The sequence below is a fragment of the Protopterus annectens genome, chromosome 16.part0 (genome assembly GCF_019279795.1).
Source record: "Protopterus annectens isolate FY-2018-M chromosome 16.part0, PAN1.0, whole genome shotgun sequence".
NCBI lineage: Eukaryota > Metazoa > Chordata > Ceratodontiformes > Protopteridae > Protopterus > Protopterus annectens.
Window position 1 is genome coordinate 215,122,673 of NC_056750.1, and position 25,699 is coordinate 215,148,371.

Below are 25,699 nucleotides of genomic sequence, written 5' to 3' on the forward strand. Positions count from 1 at the left end.
ACTCGACACCGTAAAACTCCACTGCCAATCATGAGCGGACAGGTGATCCACTGTGGCAACCCCTAACTGGGAAAAAGCCGAAAAAAGAAGAAGATAGCACACACTCTGAAGTACCCTTACCATCTCTCCAAAGGCTAGGATGTTAATAGCTTTCATGATAGCCCTGCCCATATGTTGGGTAGTTTGGGTAGAGAGAGGGACTCATGCCTTCAGTTTGTGCCAGTATGTCCATCCCTCTGTTCCCCCTCATCCCTATGGGACTTCCAGCACACAGTAATGCCTGTGCCACAGAGGAGCTAGTGTGCCCTCACTATAAGTGTCCATAATCACCTGTTCTACATGTATTGTGTGTGTATATCTTAGATGGCCATGGACTCAGAGGCTGTGTCCACAATCTGGTTTGGCTATCTTGTTGTCACATTCCATCTGTCCTATACTGACTGTGTGCTCCCTGACTATGCCAGTTGTTCATTACTATCAAGATCATTGACTGTAGGGTTGTCATTTTAAAGAGTGCTGATTGCCTTCAGCAGGTGTAATGAATTCTCCAAGTGTAGCTCTACTACTTCTGTAGTGACTGGAATTTATATTGTACTAATTCAGGTCTCTGAGTATAAGGAATCAGTCTGTCTGCATGCTTCACCCAACTGGATACAATAATATCTAGTTCTACATGGCCTCATGTACACACCTATGCACTTGTGGGCCACATCACTACTACTTGGCCAACAAAGGGAATGTACACGTATTTCCACTCTATCCTTACTTGAAATGGAGTAACCATAGTGCATGGTGAATTCATGGTTCATAATATAATGCACTCTGTAAAGAAATGGCTGCTAGTTTCCATACTTCACAATCCCACTGTTCTAATACTCCAACATGCTACAACCACAACATACCCTGTCACAGAGCAGATAACTGAGCTATTCCACGTAACGTTTCAAGTCTTGAACTGGATCATAGCCATGGCTGTGGGATCCCTCCATACTTCTGTGCTATGATTCAGCACCTCCTTGCTAACATACTCCCACTATATAGATGTTCAAGGAACTCAGGACAAAACTGAGAAGGGTTGCACAGCTAGGCTTGTAAACATTCAGGTGGTTGTTGTTAACCTAGTATAAACCTATGGAATCTATGTCTGGTGAGGGTAGTGTATCTTGCAGGGTAAGTAGTGGTACATAGAGGAAAGTAGGATTTTCCTGCATTTCTTACATTGTGACCATTGGCACCACTTATTACAGGAGTGGTATGACAGCTTTGAATGTAAGACTTAAGTATGGAAATCTCATGCCAGGTCAATCAGCTTATTATTAGTAATAATGGATATAAAATCGTTGTTTAAGGTCATACCTAATGATTTAGGTATTCAGTATGTAAGGTAATTTTTATGTGCACGCAGTTCGTATACTACTTCTAAGATTAAAATACTGTGTTTTATGCTTGATGTGACGCTCTCTAATAATGGTTTTCTTTTTAATAATGATTTTTTTCACAAGATATTGGGTGCAGCCATGGGTACACCTATGGCTAACAGTTACACTAACCTTGTATTATCTAGGTGGGAAGAGCTGTTCATATTTGAGACCATTAATAATCGAAAGAAATTTAAGAATGAAAATCTTATGTTTTATAAACGGTTTGTCATTGATTTTTTTTGTTTTTTTACTTTGGTCACGGACCATAAAAACACTTATTTGCATATGACTACTGATTTTTTTTAAAGTTTGCATTTAATTATTCTGTTAGTAATGTGATTTTTTTGGATTTAAACATTATTTATTCTAATGGGAAATTTTATACAACTATATATAAAAAGAATGTGGAGTCTACGAGATATGTACATTCCAACATTATGTAATGTTTGTGTGTGTGTGTGTGTGTATATATATATATATATATATATATATATATATATGGATCTACTTTACATTACCGAACCGACAATTCACCGACACACAAAACACCGACCCCAAATAACCGAAAACACACAACACCGACAACTCACAAAACCGAACACCATTACACCGACACAAACAACGTAAACTACACGACACACAATAACATATCCACTAACCTTAACCCTAACCCCAAGGTCCGACACTACCGCACAGTTACCCTACCCCTGCCTAACCTAACTCCTTAACCCCTACACCTAAAGACTGTCACTATCGCACACTTAACCTACCTGCACCCTAACCCTAACTCACTTAACCCACCCTAAAACATAAAGCCCGTCACTATCGCACACTCACCTTACCTGCACTCTAAACCTAACTCACTTAACCCGTCTCTAAACTACAGTCCGCCACTATCACACACTTACCTTACCCGAACCCTAACTCCGACACTGCCGCACACTCACCTTTCCCACACCCTAACCCAAAATCCCACAATATCGCACACTTACCTGACCGCTCCTAAATCCGTCACTATCGCACACTTACCGAGTCATGCTCACACGTTACCCTTGTCGGTCTTTCAGCTGTCGGCAAATCACCGTTTTGGTCAACTTACCTGTCGGTCGTTTCGTCTCGGTCTTCTGCGTGTCGTTGAAGTGTCGGTTCGGTAATCTAAAGGAGACCCATATATATATATATATATATATATATATAATGTGGTTAAAGGACAATTCTTAAGAACTAGTAGATTAAATATGAACAAAGACACTTTTCATCAAAAACTTAATAGCATGGCAGCTGATTTTTCCGTTCGAGTTTATAATACTAAAATGATTGAAGAAGGAATGCAATTTGTGAAAACTGAAAGACAGAGATTGGGTAAACCCTATTTATTACGTAATGAGTTAATTAACAGAAATAGAAATAGAGTAGATAATGATTGGGCCATAGGTTATATTATGAAATATAATAGATATACAGATCAAATTAAATCTATTATATGAAAATACTGGACTATTTATTTTTGGATCAGACAATGAAATTAACAAGATGGTGGGCACAAAACCAAGTTTTATATATAAGAAAAAAAGGAATCTTAAACAAGCCCTGTGTTATAAAGACTTCACAGAAACTATAAAAATGCCTTTGGTCAGTAATTGATCCACTGTCCCTTGTCATCATTGCGCTTTCTATAAATACATTAATTTGGATAATTATTTCACTCTGTATCTAACTGAATCTTCAGATTTAATACCTTTTCCACATGTATAGAGAAAAGTTGTGTAAAATCTTACCATAACCATAGATGTCCTTCTCTTCCATGTTGCAATATTGAACATATGGGTTTACTCCTCTTGCTTCATGAATGTCCGGCCAGTATAATAAAAGTGCCTGAAGGAACATGGGCCATAAAAGTGATGCCTGCGTGCACCAGCCCACAGAACTATAAGCCCCAGTTGGAACCAGTCCTTGTAAGGGCAATGCCAGTCCTGTGCCACCCAGAAAGGGAAATACAGCCTAACAGGGGGGGAAGAAAGGTGGGAAGGAATACTACAACATGGAAGAGAATGATGTCTATGGTTATGGTAAGATTTTACACAAGAAAAAATACTGCCAGTACTGGATTTGAAGAAAAGATGCCACAACCTTTTTAATGCATTTTCGTCCAATTTAATAACCATGAACTTCATCAGAAATGCCATCCATATATTTTTCAACATTTAAATAAGAACTAGTGTATCTCATGTGATCAAATGGGCCAATAAAATGCATAAACCACTTAATAAGTTCTTTCAACAATACTTAATAAGTTCTTTCAACAATAAAAAAAGCACATTGCTTTTTCTAAAATGTTAAACTAAAACAGTCATCATTTTAACATATAATTTCTAATAAACAATAAATATTGTATTTAACAAATGTTATAATCTTTGTGCTTGTAAAAAGCACTTTATATTAATAATGTCATTCAGTTCAGGAAGCTGGTCTGCATTTAATGAAATCTGCCATAGGGTCTCTTTACATTCTAAAAGAACTTTAAAGTTTCCAGTAAATATATCATCATTTACTTTTTCTAAAACAAAAAAAGAGAACTTTTTGTAACTAGAACAGATAGTGGCATGATTAGCTAAAGCATGTGACATGCCTTTTTTACATATAGCCAATGTGTGTTCGTATATACATTTGTTTAGTGCTGTTGTTTTTTCCCATTGTAAAAATGTTCACATGAACCACACATGGCAACATAAACCACATTTTTGGTCTTACAAGTGTAGTGTCCCTTACAATGAATCGTCCTATTTATGTGCTTAAACAACACTGAACTGGTACCTGTGATGTACCTACATTGTTTATATGTTCCACAAGGGAACGTACCCAAATAAAATGTAATGTTAACATTAGTATGATCACAGGTACCCTTCTCTAAAATGATCATAATATTAACTGTCTTTTTCTACGTAAAAAGAGGAAAATTACCAACAATTTTACTCAAATCAGTGTTACCCAACACTACTTTCCAGTTGTTCCAAATGATGTTTCTAATGAAAACCATCTCAGTTGTGATGGGAATGGAGAAAGCCAAACTGTAATTTTTGTGACTTTACAAGATTTTACACAACTTTTCTATGTTCTTCTATTCCCATGTTGCAGAATTCAACATATGGGTAAGTGCCAAAGCTCACTGTGAAGGAGGGGATGGTGGTCTACAGGTGGTCTCCAGGAATCCATAAAGGATAGCACTGGCAAAACCCACCCTGGCTCTGGAAATGTGGTCTAAGTTGTAATGTTTGGTGAAGGTGTGCACTGATGACCAAGTGGCTGCTTCAAGAATGGTAGAGGTGTCTAGACCCCTGAAGAAGTCTCCTGAGGAGGCCATACCCCTGGTGGAGTGTGCTTTAACAGTACCTTGCAGGGATTTCCCATGGTATTTGTAGCAGAAGGTGATGGCTTTGGAAATCCAGGTAGAGATAGTTTGTTTGGTTACTGCCTTCCCTAGGGTCCTGGGGTGGAAGGAGTCAAACAGTTGATCAGCTTGTCTGATGGGCTTGGTTTTATGCAGATAGAACCTGAGTTATCTGTGAACATCCAGGGAGTGAAGTCCCTCTGTGGGTTAGGGAAGAAGGTAGGTAGGTGGATGGCTTGATTCAGGGACAGGTCATTCACCACCTTGGGCATGAAAGAAGGGTTAGTTCTAAGAGTAACCCTGTCATTGTGGAAAACTAGGAAAGGTGGAAAAGCCATGAGGGCTTTCAGCACTGATACTCTTCAGGCTGAGGTCAAGGCCACAAGTAGTACATTTTTCCATGTACAGTATTTTAGGGAAATTTTGTCTGCTGTCTCAAATGGAGGAAGCATGAGCTTTTCCAAAACATAGTTAAGTCCCAGGGGGTGGAGATGGTTTCCTGGGGGCTTCAGGTGAAGAACCCCTTTGAGAAAAAGCTTAGCAGATAGTCTGCACACTAGAGGGGAGGTCCAGCGGAAGGCATGCTGAAATAGCAGACAAGTGGGCTTTAATGGAGCAATAGGCCAATCCTGTTTGCAGTAGCTCACACAGGCAAGACGGAACTAAAGGAGTCTCACTTGCAATCGGGTCCAACTGTCTTTTTTGACACCATACAGAAAATCTCATCCACTTTGAAAGGCAAGATTTTCTTGTATTCAGTTTTCTGGCCTCTTGCAGGACAGTGAGCATGTCCTCATTGTAAAGGTGTCTGAAGGGGATCAAAATCCTATCAACCACAGGGTGAGGTGCAGTAAGTGCCACTGTGGGTGTATTTGGGATCCCTTGTGCTGTGTGAGAAGGTCCACTCTGAGGGGTAATCTGTGGTGATTGCCCTTGGATAGTTGTAGGAGTAGGGGGAACGAATGCTGTCTTGGCCAGTAGGGAGTCACCGACAAGATTTTTGGTCTGCCCTGCTGGATTTTCAGCAAGACCTTCTAGGCGAGTGAGAAGGGGGGAATGCATAGAGAAACTTCCCCTTCCAAGAGATTGAGAAGGCATCTGTTGTCAGTGCCTGAGGAAGTGGTATTTTGCTGCAGAACGCAGGAAGTTGCCTGTTGATGGAGAGGGCAAAGAGGTCTATTTGAGATGTACCCCACTGGTGGACCAGATCCAGGAAGACATCCTTGTGAAGCATCCATTCGTGGTTGTTTGTGATGGTTCTGCTGAAATAGTCTGCTTGGGAGTTCTGTAGAGAGGGAATGTAGACTGCCTGCAGGGTCTTTCCCTCTGAGGTGGCCAATTCCCATACTAGTAGAGCTAGTCTGCAAAGTAAATAAGACTTGGTCTCTCCTTGTTTGTTGAGATACCTCAGAACTGTGGTATTGTCTCTGAAAATCTTTAGTGGACCTTGTTGTAGATATGGTAGGAAGGCTCAAAGGGCCAGGAGAATTACCCTCATCTCTCAAACATTGATGTGTTCTTGTTTGTGTAGTTCTGGCCACAGACCCTGCACTTTCTGATCACCCAGAGTTGCTCCCCAGCCCAAGTCTGAGGTATCTATGTGCATGATCTGTGTGGGTAGGGGTGGTTGGAGAGGAAGACCTGAATTGAGGGTCACTTATGTCAACCACTACTAGATTTCTAGTTTGAGGCAGGTAGGAGGGGAACCCTGTACTCCAAGGGTTGGGAGTTTTGGGTCCAGACTGATCAAAGGTACCACTGCAATTTTCTCATATGAAGTCTTGCTAATGGTAACATGTTAATAGTGGCTTCCATGTAGCCCAGAAGCCTGAGGTACTGCCTTGCTGTCAATTCTGTTGACTGAAGGACCAGAAGTAGGTGTTCTGTCAAGCTTTCCACCTTTTGGAGGGGAAGGTAGGCTTTTGTGATGTCTGTCCGAATTCTGCACCCCAAGAATACAATGTCTTGAATAGGTTCCAGGTGGAATTTCGGGTAATGCATCTGGAATCCCAGAGACTGTAGGAGGGAAACAACAAGGAGTATATGTTGTGGGAGGGTCTCCTTGTTGCCTGCCTGTATCAGCAGGTCATAGAGATAAGGGAATATCTGGATTCCCTTTGTCCTGCAGAAGGCAATCACTGGAGCCAAACATTTGGTGAAAACCCTGGGTGCAGTGGAAAGCCCAAAGGGCAAGGCAGAGAATTGAAAGTGAGAAGGGGCCACTAAGAACCTCAGGCATTTTCTGAAAGTGAGCTTTATGGAGATGTAAAGATAGGCATCATTTATATCTAAGGTGGCCATAAACCCCTGGGAGATCAGAAGGGGAAAAGGGTTGGTAATGTCAACATCACAAAGTTTGGAATCTTTAGGAATAGGTTGAGACATGAGAGATCTAGAATTGGTCTCCAAGGACTGCCTTTTCTTGGAACCAGGAAAATCCTGGAGTAGAAACCTCTTCCTTTTGCTGCAAGAGGCACTGGTTCGATGGTACCTTGAGCCAGCAGTGTTCATAGCATTGGCTGCAGGAGGTGTAACGGTTGGTTTGGAGGTTGTGGGATGCCCTTTCAATTTGGGGGCATAAGCCAGGTCATGAAATACCCATTTTGAAGGATTGAAAGGATCCATTTGACTGAGGTGATGGATGTCCACACAAGGAGGCAGTGAGAGAGTTGTATCAACAGAGGGAGAGAGGGAGGAGGAGGGGGTTGTAAGGTTGACAGGTAGTCAGATGCTACCTGCCCTGTCTTTAAAGTGCAGCCTCTGGCTAGAGGATGGTGTAGCTCTAGCTGGTGGGGGTTGCTTTCTGGTAGGTTTTCTAGACCTTGAGGTAGCAGCAGGGTGACAATGTTTTCTAATGAACTGTGTTTTAGCTGGGTAGTTCCTTTGAAATTTTGGAACAGGGGAGGCTAGTAGATGTTTCAAATATTGCATTTCTTTCCCCTTTTGCTGAAGTGACTTAAACAAAGCATCCACCTTTGCACCAAACAAGTCTGAGTTGTCCAGGGGGGCATCAATCAGCTTTGCCCTAAAATCATCTGGAAGGGGCTGGAGGTGTAGCCAGGAGTACCTTTTAAAGGCAGCTGCTGATGCTGCTGATCTTGCTGAGGCGTCAGCAGCATCATAACTGCACTTTATTGAGTGCCTGGTAACCTGGGAGGTGAGAGCCAGAAGGGAAGACAGTGAAGCTTTGGCAGCACAATCTGGTGTATCAGCCAGTTCCTTAGAAACTTTCTCCAGGACAGATAAGGCATATTTAGCCATGTGTCTGGTAGTTAGTAGCCCTGAAGGACAGAGCAGTAGAGGTGTACATTTTCTTACCCATACGTTCCATGTTTTTGCTGTCTTTGTCAGCAGGAAGGATAGTGGTGGTGGGTAAAAGTTTAGATGCCCCATCTGTGGAATGGAGATGGTGGCAGGGTCTGCTGGGGGACACTTAAGGAGATAATTGGCAGTCTCAGGGACTTTATAAAGTCTATCAGGTCTGCATGGAGCACGTGGTTGTGAGTCAGGATTTAAGGATGCTGAAGAAAAGGCATCCAGGAAGGCAGACAGAATTGGGGGAACAGCAGACAGGCTTGGGGAATCCATCTGATTGAGGTCATGATACCTTTTTGGACCTCAGTTATTTCAGAGGATTCCCCCTTAAAATGCTCTTTCATCTTGGAAATGGTTTCCTCAAAGGTCAAATCCTCAGCTGGAGAGTCAGGATCAACAGATTCTTCTCCTGAGGAACCATATCCCAAGGGAGGAGAAAGCTGGGAAGTGTATGAAAGGGATTCTTCAGATGAAGAATCAGAGAGATCTTCCTCTTCCCTCATGGTTGGATCTGTAGTTTGAGGCCTTAGACTCAGAATTGCAGGTGGAATGTTAGCAGTCCCTGCAGATGTAAGACGTAAGCCCATGAAGGCATTAAACAGACTTTGGCTGAAAGTTTGCCAGTCAGGCATGCTCTCAGTATGAGTAGAGAGATGCTTCATTTTATCCTTCTCTTTTAGAGACCTGGCGGGTGTCTGAAGGGAAGAAGGCCTGGAGTCTGAGACTGTAAGGAACCGGAGGGATTTAAAGCCAAAAGACAAACAACAACAACTGAAAGCCCTGGTTCTCCCAGTGTCAGAAAAGCTTCTATGGATGTGCCCTCCACTTGGGATTATGCGGCTTCCATGGAGGTACTTGCTATATCTGAGGCAGCGTTGCCTCATTCCTATACCAGGCCAATGTCAGCCACAGGCTGAGGGTTGGACGCAAGAGGCGCAGCTGTAGTGCTAGGCCATATAGTCCTGGCTTTTTTTTTTGACAGCTCAGTACGTACATCAGCAGAACCCTTCATCCCTAAAGCTATTTGTTTTAACTTTTGATTCTCTAAATATAGGTTAAGCACATGCATATTGCTGCTCAATGTTTTGGGCACAAATGTGACAAATGGAGCAGGCCTTGTAATCGTGCGACCATCCCAAACAAAAGAGGCGCTGATCATGGATGTCCTTGTGAGGTATCTGACAGCTGCACTTACACTTGCCTTTTCTGGAAGAAAACGAATAGGCATTGAATGAAAGAAAAGGACTAAAAGGTTCCCCAATGGGACACTTATCTGATTTCTCGAATCTGATTGCCATGATGGTAAGAACACCTGGCTTTCAACTGGAGGCTGAGAAATTCTGAGAGCTGGTGCATGCAGGTGTCACTTTTATGGCCCATGTTCCTTAAGCCATGTCAGATGTCCCATGCACCATACAGTGACTGAAAACTTTTGTATACTGGCCAGACATTAGTGAAGCAAGAGGAGTAAACCGATATGTTGAATACTGCATCATGGGAATAGAAGGGCATCAGAGAATGTAGTTTATTTTGCAAATTATGTAAAATGTAGTTGTTTTGATGCAGGCAAAAAAATCAGAAGTTAAAAGAGAGAATCGCTTCACACCTCTCTGATATTCATAGAAAAGTTGAAACTTAATGCTTTATCAAAACATGTAATACAAAAAGGAGTGCTACAGAAGTTATATCTGAGTAAGAAAGGAGAGGACTTAAATAACAAAACAGAAATCATGGAATATAAGTGGATTAATTTTTTTAGGGTGCATCACCCACCTGGATTAAATGAGATAAATAGTCTGAATCCTTTGTTAAAGGAACTATGTGACCTAAGTGTTTTTAAGAATTTTTTCATATATGTTAATAGAATTTTTTCATATATGTTTATATTATTTTTAAACTTTGCTTTTAAATATATATTTATTTTTGTAACTTTTATTAATTTATATAATTAGTATATTTAGTAATGTATTTTTATAAATATTTTAATTCAATTTATGTCGTGATTTATTATATCATCCTTTTACTTATAGGCTGGGATTTTATATAAATGCAATGTGACCACAATTTTAATCACACTAAAAAGAGCTATTGCTTGAAAACTTTGATTTTTTTTGTATCAAATAAAGGAAGTGCTATCTGATGGTTGGAACCTTGATTTTTCATTTTTGGTGTACTTAGTTATCTCTGGAACCTTTTAGCTATTGTAGCATTTCTTTGTCTGTACAACTATGAAGAAGAACTAGTAAGGCCAGTGCTCTCATGTTCTTGTTTTCCACATATCATCTATTCATCTGCAGAGGTACCTCTTTAATGATACCCTTGTTTATATGGGGAGTTCTTGATTTTGTGTAAACAATTTACTGCAAATAAGAATGGAAACCCATGAATGTCATATAGCTGAGAGAGTATCCAGACATCACCTTAAATAAATTGTACCAGATCCCAAATCTCAGAAAAATAGTTGGCCAAGTGATGATGACAGGGTGTTTGACTTCATAAACAGCTTCCAATTGTGAGATCACTGCACTGTGTGAACTACTGCTGTTCTCTGAGGTTGAGTATATTAAATATTGAACCATCCTACAGTGTAAAATGCATTTTTCATTTATTTCAACACTACTCTTGGACAATAAGTGTTTTTGGAAAACTATTTTACCCAGTAAAAAGTCATCCAGGAAAATGTCCTAGATCAGTTTCAAGATTCCAAATCAAATTATTCATGATAATACAAAGATCTGCTGTAAATGTTGTCCACTTTTCTTTATTTCATTGCTCACTAATATGTTGTTTTCTGGCAAGAACATGCTATACAATAAATTGTATTTGTTTAACATGGCTACTGATGACATAATTTGTATTATTGTACTGTTGTACATCATTCTGCGATGACATCACTTGTATTATTGTACTGTTGTACATCATTCTGCGATGACATCACTTGTATTATTGTACTGTTGTACATCATTCTGCGATGACATCACTTGTATTATTGTACTGTTGTACATCATTCTGAATGGGCATCCATCCTATTCACTGAAGTGCACTAAACTGACACAATTGTCATCATGAATTAACTTAGAAAGACTCTCCAAACATAGAAAACATGAGCTACCCAGTTTAATGCATTTTTGCAGACTACACAGCATATTTTTCCAAGAATGCTATATAAACCTGTCAAGGTTTGATGATTAGCAAGCATGGTGACAAAAAAACACATAAAAAACCTACAACAGTACTGTGCTTTTTCTTCCACTTTATTTTTTCTGTTTGAAAGAATGCTACTTATAAAAATAATAAGAAGCAAATGCTGGAAAAAAGTATACTTGAATAATAAACTCAACACAGTGAGCACTCCAGCAAGCCAACTTCACCTATTATACTTTATTAAATGATTAAGGATATACAGATGGATACTGTTATCAGAATATTAAACAGGGAAAGTTCTACAGAGATTTGAGTGTGCAAAATGCAATGGATATAGTGCATATTATTTTATTTATTTTGAAGCAATAGCAAAACAGAAAATAATATAAACTACAATCATAAAATGTTAAAGAACAAAGATATTGAAGTGATATTTCAAACTGTATTCCAAGATCATGAATGGAAAAATGAACACTGATTATTTAAAATTATAATGCTGAAATGAAAATTAAGTTGATGGATAGAGTTACTGGAAATGTATTCTTTGCATCCATGCTGGTTAAGTAATTCTATGTTGTTAGTTCTTGGTGACATTGGAGTCAGTATGTTTAAATAATAGGGATGTGACAGTGCATCCCCCAATATGGAGGTATACAGAGGGCTCCACCCTTGCAAAAAGATCCAGAAAGTAGAATAGTGATTATAGACATTTGCTGTTATACTGTAATTTCCATTGCTTTTTTTGTAATTCAGGAAGTCACAATTATGGGTCTTGGAATTGCAATAGAGAACCCTTATAATGTGCCACTGATATAATATATTTTGAGTGTAGATTTACTTAACCTTTAACATTTTATTATTCAGTCTATTCAGAACTATACAGAAAGAAATCTGCAGTGAGGTGCTCAGTGAACTTGGATTCCTTAGTTCACACCTACAAAAAGAAAACTCTGTATAAAATATGCAAATTAGAAAACAATAAAAATAAAATAGAAATAAATATAAACATCCTAGTAGATGACTAACGTTTATGTTATTTTCAAAACTACATCTCTGTGGAGGAAATGTAATTTTATTTTAGTTCCAGTTAACAAGTTGTTTGCAGAAAGCTTATAACCTGTTTATGTACATTAAGTTGTATTTGTAATAACTTGGGGAAATCTGTCCATGTTGTGAAATGATGCTACTCTTTTTAATAAGCTTGATCCGTTTGACCTATGACGATTTCAAGCACATGTGACTTTCACTTGAAAGACTGTAAAACTGCCTTTAAGTTACATCCCAGAGTTAGCACTAGAACATGATCCCAAAGCAGATTATACAGGAACAAAACCCACAGACCTTTGGTTTTCATCTTATTAATGGGGGTGCACTACCTGCTGAGTGCCTGAAGCTGTCCTTTACCAGTAACAGCTTTAACTAAAGCTGACGCACATTCAGTGGTCTCGAGTCCATGATCTGGATTGTTTGAATCAGCTTAGCAAAAATCCCAACTCTATATATAACTTGGTTTGTATTGGTCTCTGTCGATACCGTAATTTGGAACATTTGGAAGGAACTGATTCTGATCTCTACTTTAACTGCACAAAATGTAACTGCAAATTAACTTATTTTGGTCCAAAGTGCCTGCCCAAAATTATGTGTTGCCAAAACAGTAATTTAAAACTTTATGCATACTTTAAGAAGTCAAATTTAAAATGTAATTATAAATTGAAGTAATGAATCATGTATCATATATATTTCACTCTGATTTACAAAATAAGCATTTCCTTAATATGTGCATTCTATATGTGGCACATCATGGTTGTGTTAATATAGATATAAATGTCACTGCTGGATTATGGGTTTCATGGGTCTAGTGCTGAAAACCATAAGGGGGCTATTTATTTTGTATGACATTAGCGCAGGATTTCAGACTAAACCAGGAGAAGAAGTAAAAGGACCTATTTCAGAAAATGTAAGCCTTAAGTTGCAGCTCTATTGGCCCCCTTGCTAATTTGTCCCTGATAAAGGTATACTTTGACATCTGTTCATGTTTCCGGTGTTCATCTTACAGTAGCATACAACATTCATGGCAGATTGTCTATAATGGTTTGGCAATTAATCAGCACTGGTACAAAATATACATGCCCTAAAACAGTGTGGGATATAAAGTAATAATCAGTAGTTACCAGAATTAAGCTTTCCCAATAATGCATGTTACTATTTAAAAAGCATATATAAAAAACAAAAGCAAACATATTATATGGAAAAATATATGAGAAAGCCTTGAATCTCAAATTAAAATTCTTGAAAGTCTTAGGAGCTGACTATTTACTGGTACTGAATTTTTGAGAGTCCAACTATGGTCATGAAGAACATCAAAAGGCATTAAGATTCCTGCAAAGGAAAAATACAAAAACATTTAGTACAGAATTTTTACTAGTATTCTTATTCATAATTAAATTGATACATGTTTTTTTTTATATTACAACCTACAGGACTGGTCTAGAGAAATATAATAGATTTGCTGCAGACAGGGGAAGCTAAAATGTTTGTGATAAAGTTATTTGCCAAACTGAACAGTCCCCAGGCAGGTGATCCTCCCAGTCCCCACCACCCTCCCCCCCAAAAAAATTCTCAAAATATGAAGACCAAAAATAAAAACAAAATCTTCTGAAGTTGAAGATTTCTAAACTGAACAGTTAAGCTACTAAATCCATCCATTTCAGCAGATGTGATTTCAGCCATGGAAAATGAAATTAATACTTCATTCATTACTGATGAGCAGCTCTTCAGCACTACTGGTTGGCTCCCCTCCACAATGTTCACCAAGGACAGCCAATCCCTTCACCCCACACTAGGTATGGCACTTGTTAAAAAAAATAGAATGTTGCTAATAAAGTACTAAAACACAAGATATTGTTAACTTTTTAAAGAAGTTGTAATGAACTCTGGCAGGTGTATTTTTTAAATGTAAAATGTAAATACATTTTTGAGGTGTTTTTCTCCCTAGAGCTGACTGTCGGCTGTCATTGGTGGTTCTACTCTCTCTACTAAATATACTGGGCATTCCTGTACACCGTGGACTTACTCCAACCCATACCCAGGGTTAGTGAGTGCACTGAAGTGTCTCAGGGCAGCATACGTTTGCTGCCAGAGTATATTTTTATATCCTAAACTCTTATTTCCCACTGCATATACCTGCAAATATCTGATGGGCAGGCATGCAATGAGGATATACACTGTATCATCTCACCTCACCAGTGATTCAGACAATGGCCCCTGACATGTTCCCTTATGTGCCCCTAACCTCCACCAAGATGTAGTGTAAGGAGCATGCAGTCACACGCCCTTACTCACAAGACAGACATGGCCACCCTTCTGGTGTGCCTCAGATGCACAAGCCACTAACCAAACCTGGATGACATAGACCATACTTGGGGCTTTATCATTCTATGTCACAATATGGCATGACATAATAAATAATGTGACTGAACCTGCAATTGTTTTTTTTTTTCAGTAATCTGACTGCATAGATAAATTAGCAAAATTTTTTTGCAACAATGCAACAAAACTGTGCAACGTATAAAAAGTGTACAAAGCATGCAGCTGCGTCTTTCTGTAAAATGTGGAGCAGATAAGTAAAACACAACATGTAAAAATGACTGCACAGAATATGTAATTGCTTTTTCTAGAACTGTAGCTAACTGCAAAGTATTGACTTTTTTATGTGGTGGCAGGTAATTATTTTACTGAAGAAATCTATCTTTTGTTTTTGTATATGTGGATGGCAGCCAAAACCATACACACACATGCACACGCAGACACACACACACACACACACACACACACACACACACACACACACACACACACACACACACACACACACACACACACATACACAAACACACACACACACACACACACACACACACCTCTCTATCTCTCTCTGTTTTACACACACAAGCATGTTTGATGTATTAAAACCTGATACATGTGATTACTTAAATTGATTCAAACAGGATGGTCAATAATCACTAATCTTAATATCTTAATTAAACACTGATTATATCTTAGTCCAGACTGTCTTGTACTGAGCAAGAACATAACTGGATACTGTTTATGTCACTAACATACCAGCCCAGTGTTCAGGGTGTATTCATTTCTACTGTTGACCGAGTAGGGCTGAGAAGGATGACAATGTAAGGGGAATGAATAACACTAGAATGCTTCATGTACTTAGGTAGTACAACCAAGGCTTTCTTAAAATGTCAGCACATCAGCGTCCCATGAGTAGTGGAGGTGCTAGCTCCTATGCCTCCACTGAAATATAACTTGGTAATATGCAGTGAGCAATGACACGCAACTACTGAAGGGGGAGTTTGAGATAATGGTAGGAGAAAAATAGGAATATTCCTTCGTTCTTGTGTATGTTCGAGTCAAGACCTCATAGCCATCTCTCATGTAACAGTAGAATAAATGGCCTGCAGAGTGATTGCTGATAAGGAACAGTAGCCACTGATCAGTGTGGGCTGTGCCCAAAAACATGATGTAAAAAGAAACGGAGATTAATATACACAACGTTGTGTATCAGAAATTATATCCACGTAAACATCTGATGTGCATGCTTTGCAAATAAGAAGCATGCAGTCAAAAGTGCTCATACGAGGGAAAAAGGGATGTAATGCAGTGAAATATGTGCTTAAAAGGATGTCATTAGCAAATATCCAATAAAGCACTACAGAAAAATGTTAGCAATTATCTTGACACAAACGAATTGCAACTTACTTTAGAAGAGTCTAATTTATGATTAAAAAACCCCAGAAATGATAAAGTTTTAAACTACTGGTTACCATCCATTTTTGTTTTTGTGCTGCAGTCATCATGAAATATTCAACACTTCCTGTAATTACATCTTATGTATGTTCTGCCCTACAGCAAGAAGTGTACCAGCAATGTAGTGCAAATACGAGATCACAAAATACTGACAAAATGGTAGGTGTCTAAAATGGTATTTACCAGCATAGAACTGATTTCCAATTTTTCAGCAACAGTTGACATTAAATTTCAGACTGCAATGGGTCTGAAACCAGGGCTTTTAAAAGAAAAAAAATGATAGCAGTCAACGTACCAAGTTAAACCAATATGGCAGACAAAGTAGACCGTTAACCCATTCAAATCACCCAAACAGTATTGTTTTGGTGAATGAGAACAAAGTAAGTGGGTAAGTATATTGATTAGTGCCCCAGTGTTTGCTTTGCAATCCTTCAGTGTCTTAGTCTTTTTGGAGTTAAACTAAATAGTTTTGTTTGATCCGAGGACTGCCTCCAATCTTCATGCCCTATACAGGTCAGTTAAAATATTAAATAACATTATGCTGATTTACATTTGCCCTACATGTATTAAAAAAAATCCCCTCAAAATTTCATCGCCACACTACAAACTGTAGGCACTAACATTTGTCACAATTCTCTTTCCAAACCTATGGTTATCTGTGACATATATTTGGGTTAAATGGTTATATTAGAAAGAGGGCTTTTATTTTGAAATGGAAATATAGCAGTTTATTTATAGTGACATGATATCAATGGATCTCTAGAACCTGCCAAAATGAAATGAGATAGTGACTCTCAAGGCTATGTAAAGTGAGGAATATCTGAATCACCAGAATACATTCAGACTGCAGTGGGATTATGCTTGTATGGAAATGGTTCCCTAGTGGAAATATTTTTGGCTGAACCTCATGCTTTCAGCTTTCTGCAAATTGCACTGTGAAACTTTAAGGCACCAACCCCAATTAGCAACCCCTTTGTAGTGATAAACACCTCCTTGTGGTTCAAAAGTCCAACAACACAGCTGGACATGCTCTATACTCAAGCCATGTCTACACAGTCTGCAGCTCCATCCCACTCCCTATTAGGCTCACTGAAAACTCACACATTTCCAAAACTAAAGTTAAACAATCCTCCCCTTAACTCTTGCTTATGCTGCTTTTACACTCCAGAATAAGATTAAACAAATAAATAATTAAATAAATAAACTGTACGTGGCATTTCCCACAACTCTAGCCATCTGTTTCTGTATAACACTCTATATTTCTATAAAATGATCTAACTCTTTGGAGTTGAAAACTAAAACCATAAACTATTACAAGCCTTAGATTTCAATTTCCAAGTTTGTCCCACTTTTCTTCTATACACTCTTTACACCTACCAACTAACACTACCACAATAATAGGTGATGTACTTAAAATTCTGTTGAACCACCTCAGCACTGAAACCGTAGCATTCTGTAAAAACTCATGCAAAGTACTATTCTAAATATATATTAAATGCATTTCTAAACCATTTTGCATTAATATGTCTCACTGTTAAGTACAAATGTATAATGTCTTATGAATTACTATCATGTATACATAATGTTTTAATATTTGCATAGAATGTAAAAATGTAATAGTGGAATATATTGTTCTCTAGTTTTATGTATATAGAGGTTTTCTCCCCAGGGCCTCCACTGGAAAGGAGCCTTGTGCCCAGCTGGACTTTCCTGGTAAACAAAAGAAAACAAAATAAATAAATAAAAGCATAAAATATATGTTTACATAAAACTTGTCTAAATTCAGAGTGATGGAGCTGTACTTTTTATGAAGTATTACTGATCGTACTTCGTAGTTTGTCAACAGAAAGATCGCTGAAATTACTTTGGTCAACACTGTCATTTTGGTACACTTTTTTAATTGACTTTGAGATTAATTGAAATTAGTTTGGTGATTTGCATTAACCCCAGTTTTCTTGTAAAATGTTATCACCCCCTTATTAAATATCATTGACTCAATGTCTATGAAAAAAAAAACAGCTATACATGTGGCAAAGTACTGTCGCAGAACTGGACAGATCAAGTCTGCTGATAAACTTGTGTACCGTCGGTGTTAGTTCATTATATACCATCATACCACATGACAGCTCATTCATATTATGAGATATTGGCTAGGTTTGTCTGATTTATGTGTCATTCAGTTTAATGACTTCCTTTTGTTGTTAACTGAGGTGTGGCATTAACACAATATGTACTACACTTAAAAATGGTTTTCAAGGCCAAATAGATTTATGATGCTAAAAACAACCAATTTTTCTTTTATTTACTTTTTTTATTCAAACAAGTCCAGTAATTATAACAGTTCTGCAATTTTCATGCATGGTACACCTTGCTAATCTACCAACAACTGGGCTGCAACCTTTCAAATAAAGAAAGTGTTACTAGTACAAATATAAATAAAATAAAATAAATGAATACTTTACACGATTAACAGTGGTTACAATATTCAGTGACTTACTCATTACAACATTACACCAATTTATTGACATAATCAAAGTCACGTGCATATAATTTGAGGTTATCCCATGCTAATAAAGAGTCACTTTGAAGTTTATCTACGAACTAAACCTGGCAGTACACACGTTTATCAACAGAACAATTAACCAGGGCCCTAATATTGAAATAGTCCCAGGAATTTTCAGTAGTGAAGTGTATACTTCAGAAAATGTACCACTAAGTAATATACCTTTCACAAGAACCTGTAGTACACCTTCCACAAGATTAGCTACTTACAATCTGATGTATTGAGAAATGTTTAGGAATAATAATACCACTTAAATGACTAAAACTTTGAGCTAATCATTTAGTATTTCTGTAACTAAACCAACATTGTTTTGACAAAAGTGAACTCAGAATGTTATTATACAATGAAATCTGCCCTTGCCTATCAACAATGTGCTTATCTTAAAAACACTTGTCCCAAATGTGGCAATAAATCTTATTCTGTCATCAAACGTTTTGCTTCTTTGTTGATGTACTAGCAGATCTGGCATGGATATATTTTTCAGCTCAGCTTGTGTTTTTAAAAGAAATCAATTGTGAATAACTCCACTTGAAAGCTAAATTTAATTCTAAAATTATTAGAATTAATACTGTCTTTAAATTTTAACAAGACATTATTCATTCCTCTGCATAACTCAACAATTTTCCAGGTTTCAGTGCCATTTTCTCATTCTGTCAAAAACAAGTATTGTTGGAGGAAGTGTTGAAAAGACCCAGTGTTGTGTATATAGTATTTAATGTTTCTTACTGGGTTGGTATGGGGTTTATAAAACAGAAGGAAACATACAAGGGAGTATTTTGCAGATGCACTAAGCTGTCATGTTATGGGGTTGATAGAAAGGGAATTAAAAAGCAGATATTTATATGCTCATGAAAAGAGGGGTTGTTAAAACAGGAAGGCAGAAAGCTAAAACTCTTCAAAGAAAGGAAACAGGTTATACATTAGAGGGTTATGCAGATTATTTCCTGGAATGTGAATGGACTGGTTAACAGGGATAAATGGGACATGGTTATGGCTCATGTCATTAAAATGGGGGCACAGTTTTAGTTGCTGCAAGAACACACTTCTGGGCACTGGAACAAAAATATTTGGAAAACTGAAGTCAGCTAGAAGGTGAAAGATAAAAGGGGATGGTAATCTTGGTATAAAAGAAGGCTAGTGTAATAATATAAAAAAAGACATCAGATCCAAGGGCTACATTTGTAGTAATGAGAGGATACTAGAGTGTCAAGAGATTAACAAAACCAGATATTTATTTTGCTCCCAAAACATCTATGCAGGACATTAAGGGTGTACTAGGGGAAATGTTAACTTTCCATCAAGGTATTCTCTTGGTTGGGGTGACTGAAACTTAGTGACAATAGCAGATAATGTGTCTGGGGGCACACAGGGTCATCAGGCTAGTGTAGAAACACATTACTTAAGTAAATATTTAAAATTATTTAGTTTATTAGATGTGAGTTAGAACTTCCCTTTCAGATAGGAATTTAGTTATTATTCTGTTAATTATTAGAACTGGGCAAAGGCTATCTAGACTTTATGTATCAACAGAACATAGTACACTCATCACTAATTCTAGAACCACCCGATTGTGACCATGCTCCAATTCTTACAGTTGTAAAAATTCCACAAAAGAAATTCTTAGAGCAGCTCTGGATGCTCTGCACTTACTTAATGGCAAAACATGATTTTAAGGGGTGCTCAGAGTAAAACTATCCTCTCTGAATTGTAACCTCCCAGGGCCTGGTGGTAAGTGGGACATTCTAAAATAGAAGTTGCAGTATGGAATCAGACAAATGGAGAATCAGGAATGATATAATAAGAATAGTCAATATCTTGGGGGCTCTGCAAGGTGGAACGCTTAGAGGCCAAACAGGAGAGAATGTCAGACCAAGAGAAACAAGAATGGATTAATGCAGAAAGTAAGGAATATTTGATAAACCTTAATAAATACAGGAGAGTGACCCTGAAAAACTCACACTTTGAGTTTCCCCTAAAGATAGTAAAAGTGTCGGCACAAAAACAGGTTGAAGAAAGTACAGCATCATATGAAAATGAATAATCCCCAAACTGGAAAACCAGAAATGAAGACAGATAGGATGTTAGAGGTGATACGAACTTATTTTCAGAAAATCTGTAAGTAGGCTATAAAATGATGGGGTGGGAGGAAAAGTCAGCAAACTGTCTTATCTCTCTCCCAATCCCGCAAATCACAGACGATGAACAACATAATCTTTCAATTTAAATAAGTAGAGAGGAAATAAGACAAGCAAATAGTCATCAACTGGCAGGGACATTCCTGTGCTTGGATAGTATCCTAATCAGAACCTGGAGATAGTGGAACAGGAAATAGTGGAGCTCTGGGTGAACCTGTTTAGCTCTATACTGAATAGGAAAAGGATCCTATAATTATTTTTTTACCAAAAGAAGGCCCAGTTCCAAATGACTCAAGGGCATAGAGACATTTGCCCATGCTTAATCATGATTATATTCTGGCTGGGTTCCTACCACTTATGGTGGAGACCATAAGTTAGAATTTGTAAAAGTTTGAGCATTTGAGTGGAAATCTTCATAAGCGGAGGTTTCCATTTTGTTCAATGGGGTGTGATCTCGGAGTTGGTATATTTAAGTAGTGGGGGTGTGGGGGGTTGAGGGGGGTTTGCCCCCCCTGCTTACAATTTATTTTGTTGTCCGTTGTTTTTTTTCCCCAGTCGAAGTTTTGTAACTTCGAACATAATGGTTTGACCATTAGGTGATCGGAGTTATTGAACTTCGACTATGTCATATAGATCCTGCTGGCCAGAATCATAGGTTTAGATCAACATGGATTTACTGAAGGAAGAGAAACCTTTGATATTATCACCAAAACAGTTATAGATAAACATGTAGCTGAAAATAAGACGCAGAGTTTATTATTAATGGTGGGATTGGATACAAGGAAGGCATTCGACAGACTAAGGTTGGTTTTTCATATTTTAACTATGTGGGGATTTGGCTTTTCAGAACAATTGTTAGACTTACTAAAGGGGACTTAGTACCCAGGTAATGTGAAAATTAAAATGTCAGGGACTCTCTGTCTAGATTGATTAGACAGGGATACCCCCTGTCCTCCTGGTATTTGCATTGCATATCAAACCATCGGTGATTAAATTAAAGGAGTTGGACTTGATGAATTATGTTTGACAGATAAGGTGGGATCATAATTTAAAAGTAAGAAGACATGTAAGCAGTTAATAACATTGCTATGTCTTGTAGCAAAAAAAAAAAATAAATAAAAGATCATAAGTGGAGATGTGATGAACTCCCAAACTGGGAAGATGTGAAGGAATTAATGAAAGAAGTTAAAAAGTAGCACACTGAACATCTGGTTCCTTTTATACAGGAAACAGCATATAGAAACACTAAATGAAGCCTTCTGCCAAGTGCCAGCTACTCTGTCAAAAACAGCTACAGGAATAACAAACAATTAAGTTGCAGAGTTGGTGCTCTCAGTCGAAGTTTTTAGCGAGCAAAGATTGTTTCAGTCTTTCTTCCTTCCTAAGTTGTTGTGTCTTTCGGCTTTTCCCGGTTAGGGGTCGCCACAGCGGAACTCCGGTCCGCTAATGATTGGCAGTAGATTTGTATGTGCCGAGTTGCCGGCCCTGACACACAACCTTCAACGACGGTACACCCATTCACGCATGTCTCCACACAGAAGACGCTCAAGCTGAGAATCAAACAGGACAATGTCTTACTGTGAGGTGACAACGCTACCGCAGCACCACCACCGCAGTATTTTCTTCCTTCCTAAGTAAGCCTTCTAAATCAGGAAATGCACACAGAGATCTTAGATTTATTTTCAAACTGCTTTATTTTGTATCATTTTGAACCTGATAAGACTTTATCAGATCTTGTATATAAGGCAGATCCTTTCTTATAAGACCGAAATCTAAATTATTTAAGATGAGAATTTCAGCCTATATAAATAACATTAGGTGTAAGCATAAAATAAGTGCTTGTATAAACATGTCGTACTAAAAGCACATGTTTTATTTATCCAAAAAAAAAATGATAACAGATCCACTAACAGAAACAGTTTATTAAGTGTTTATTAATAGTCATTGTTTTTTGGATACGCCATTCAATTGTTAGTTTAGAAACTATTTCATTTATGTTTATTGCGAGTTGACAGGGTGACTCCTGGTCCACATTTATCAGATGGACGTTCATCTGATGTCTTGAATATCAAAGACAGAAAGTTGATTACTAATGTTAGACTTTTGTTTTGATCAAGATGAATGAAAATTATTGATTTATTAATATATTAATACACAGTATTTTGATTGTTTTGGAATGTATTTACAGCTGATAGACACTAGATGTCTGATGATATCTAGATATTTATTTATTTGATTACCTGTACTTAGTAATGCTTAAACATGTTCTCTTTTGGCTGAATTATAATTGAATCAACTTACTACCATGGATGGATACTTAGTGTCTGCACATGGAATGGCTTCTTCACTGTCACTAGATTTAAAGGGATGCTATATAACTACTATAAATACCAATAGGGTGGCATAAAAAGTTTACCACAGCATTTCCTCGATCATGGGATTTCATAACAATTTATTTAGAATTGGAGAAGTACATAATTATTCTGAATTTAGAAAAATGTTTTCATCTTTTGTTTAGTGTTTTTACATTATTAATTTTTAAATGCATATTTTGTACAATGATGGCTATCTATATAAGCAGATTAAGCAGGATGACATGGTATCACTGATGAAGCTATTTCACTTGCAGAAAAAAAGTCTGTTATCTGTATACTTTTTATCAAACTTGGGTTTGATAAAACTGAATAGTTTCTGTATACTGATGTAGCTGTTTCTTATATATAAATGTATACGAGTCTATATTGCTATACTATCACGCACAAACACTGAAATGTAGGTATTCAGTGCCAGCACATTGAAAACATACTATAATCAATCTCATATAAATCCCTTTTTGTGGTTGGTTATCCCTAGGACTAACTTCATATGCACTTAGTCTGAATACTGGTGCTCTGTGGAAAGGAGTTTTCATAAGGTAATCTGTACACTTGGGGTATGGGGCAGTGTTAGGCTTAGAACTAGCACACAATAGTAAAGGCAGATGGGGAAACTTCCTTGTATCACTTTAATAATCTGTGCTCAACATAACCTTAACCCTACAGCTTACTTTAGGAAAACCCCTTTAAATGATGCTACCACTACACTTGGCACCAACACGCACACACACACACACACACACACACACACACACACACACACACACACACACACACACACACATCACTAAATATATCCCTTCCTTAGCACTTACTCAACCCTAACCTTCAGATATTCACATGCACGCATGCACACACACACACACACACACACACACACACACACACACACACACACACACACACAGATACACATACACACACACACACATACACTCCCACAATTAATGCTGAAACTTTAAGTATATCCAAGAGTTTTGGCTTTAACGTCCAGTCCCACACTTAGAGTAGCCACACACACACTCGATCTTACTACTCACAACACCTCCAGCTCTTGACAAAGATGGCTTTTTATGAATTTCTCAAGTACTTGACTCTGTCAATAAACTATATATTTGTAAGATATATATCTATATAGATAGGTCTACCTTGGTTTATCGAATTTACACTTACCTGAATCTGTATTTGCTGAGACAACTTCACCGAGCACTTTAAAAAGCAAAATCTAGAATCACCAGAATTTTTCAGCAAGAAACAAAACACTTGGGCACCAGGGTGAACTTTATCCTTTTCCCAGTGTAGTGCAATCTTGGAGTTAGTATAATTAGTTAGGGGGGAATGTGGGAGTGCAACCCCTGACACTGTAGTGGGTTTAATTGAGTCGGTTTTATTATGTTTCCCTGTTGACCAAGTGGTTCATTTTTCATTTCCTGGCGAAAAATTCTGGTCATTCATAGTTTTGCTTTTTAAAGCATTTGGTGAAGTCGTCTTGGCAAATACAGATTCGGGTAAGTGTAAATTCAATAAACCAAAGTAGAACCATATATATATATATATATATATATATATATATAGATATATATATATATATATATATATCATTACAGGGGACCCTATCAGTTGATTGAGTTTTCAGAAAGTCAAACTCCATATGGTCGAGGTTGCCAGTAGAAGGTGTACAAGTTGATTGGTCTTCCATGTGGGCCAGATGAGTCTGTCTTACAGTGGTAAGTGCCAGCAATTATATAATTAGTAGTTTAGCTGATAAGTACAAAGCATTTTAAATGTAAAAGTTTACAATACAATAATCACAAGGGGTTATAATGACTAAAATAATAACAATGACAACAGCAAATAACACCGACAAGACATTTAAAGCAAATAATGCAGCAAGAAAAGAACAATTCATAGGAGACAGTAATAACAGCATAGACTATAAATTGCTTGTAGTTTCTACATTACCTCAGTATTGTCTGCTCCCCAACACTCACACCCACAAAATCATTCTTAGTTAAAGAGCTAATTCTACAGTATAGTAGACAGACAGCCCATTCAACATTTAGTCATCTTCAGATCGCTCAGGTCCTATTTAAATATGTATCCGTGGGATACATTTGTAATGTCAAATGGACAAAATGCTAAATGACATTATCAGGAGCACAAAACACCAAAAACAGGAATTTGACAGGATAGGGGAACAGTGGTGTCTGGGAATTGCCCGCTTCCATGCTGTAGTGTAATAGTTGGCATATATAGTTAGCTGCGGTGTGTTGGGGGTGCAGGGGAGCTTGGCCCTCTGCATTGAATGGGTGGTGTTTTTTGGTATTTGGAGGACTGGCTTTATTGGCCTGAATTTGTCCATCAAATGACTTTAAAAGAAAAAAAGGCACAGCCATTCAGAATCGCCATATGGTTGAGACACCTGATGTTCATAAGGGTCATTTGCATATATTCTATGTGCCTCTAATACAAGAGGTTTGAGGGGTCACTCTGTGGAAAGTCTAGCTTGGCTAGAATTTTCTTTTAGTTTTTACTGA

At 37.8% G+C, this 25,699-nt stretch overlaps 1 gene segment (V, D, J or C); it reads right to left on the reverse strand.

The window, feature by feature from the left end:
* Positions 1–11,357: 11,357 nt before the first annotated feature.
* LOC122791016 overlaps positions 11,358–25,699 on the reverse strand; it is a 136,319-nt gene continuing 121,977 nt past the window's right edge. Inside the window, exon 5 of the C gene segment in view lies at positions 11,358–13,647.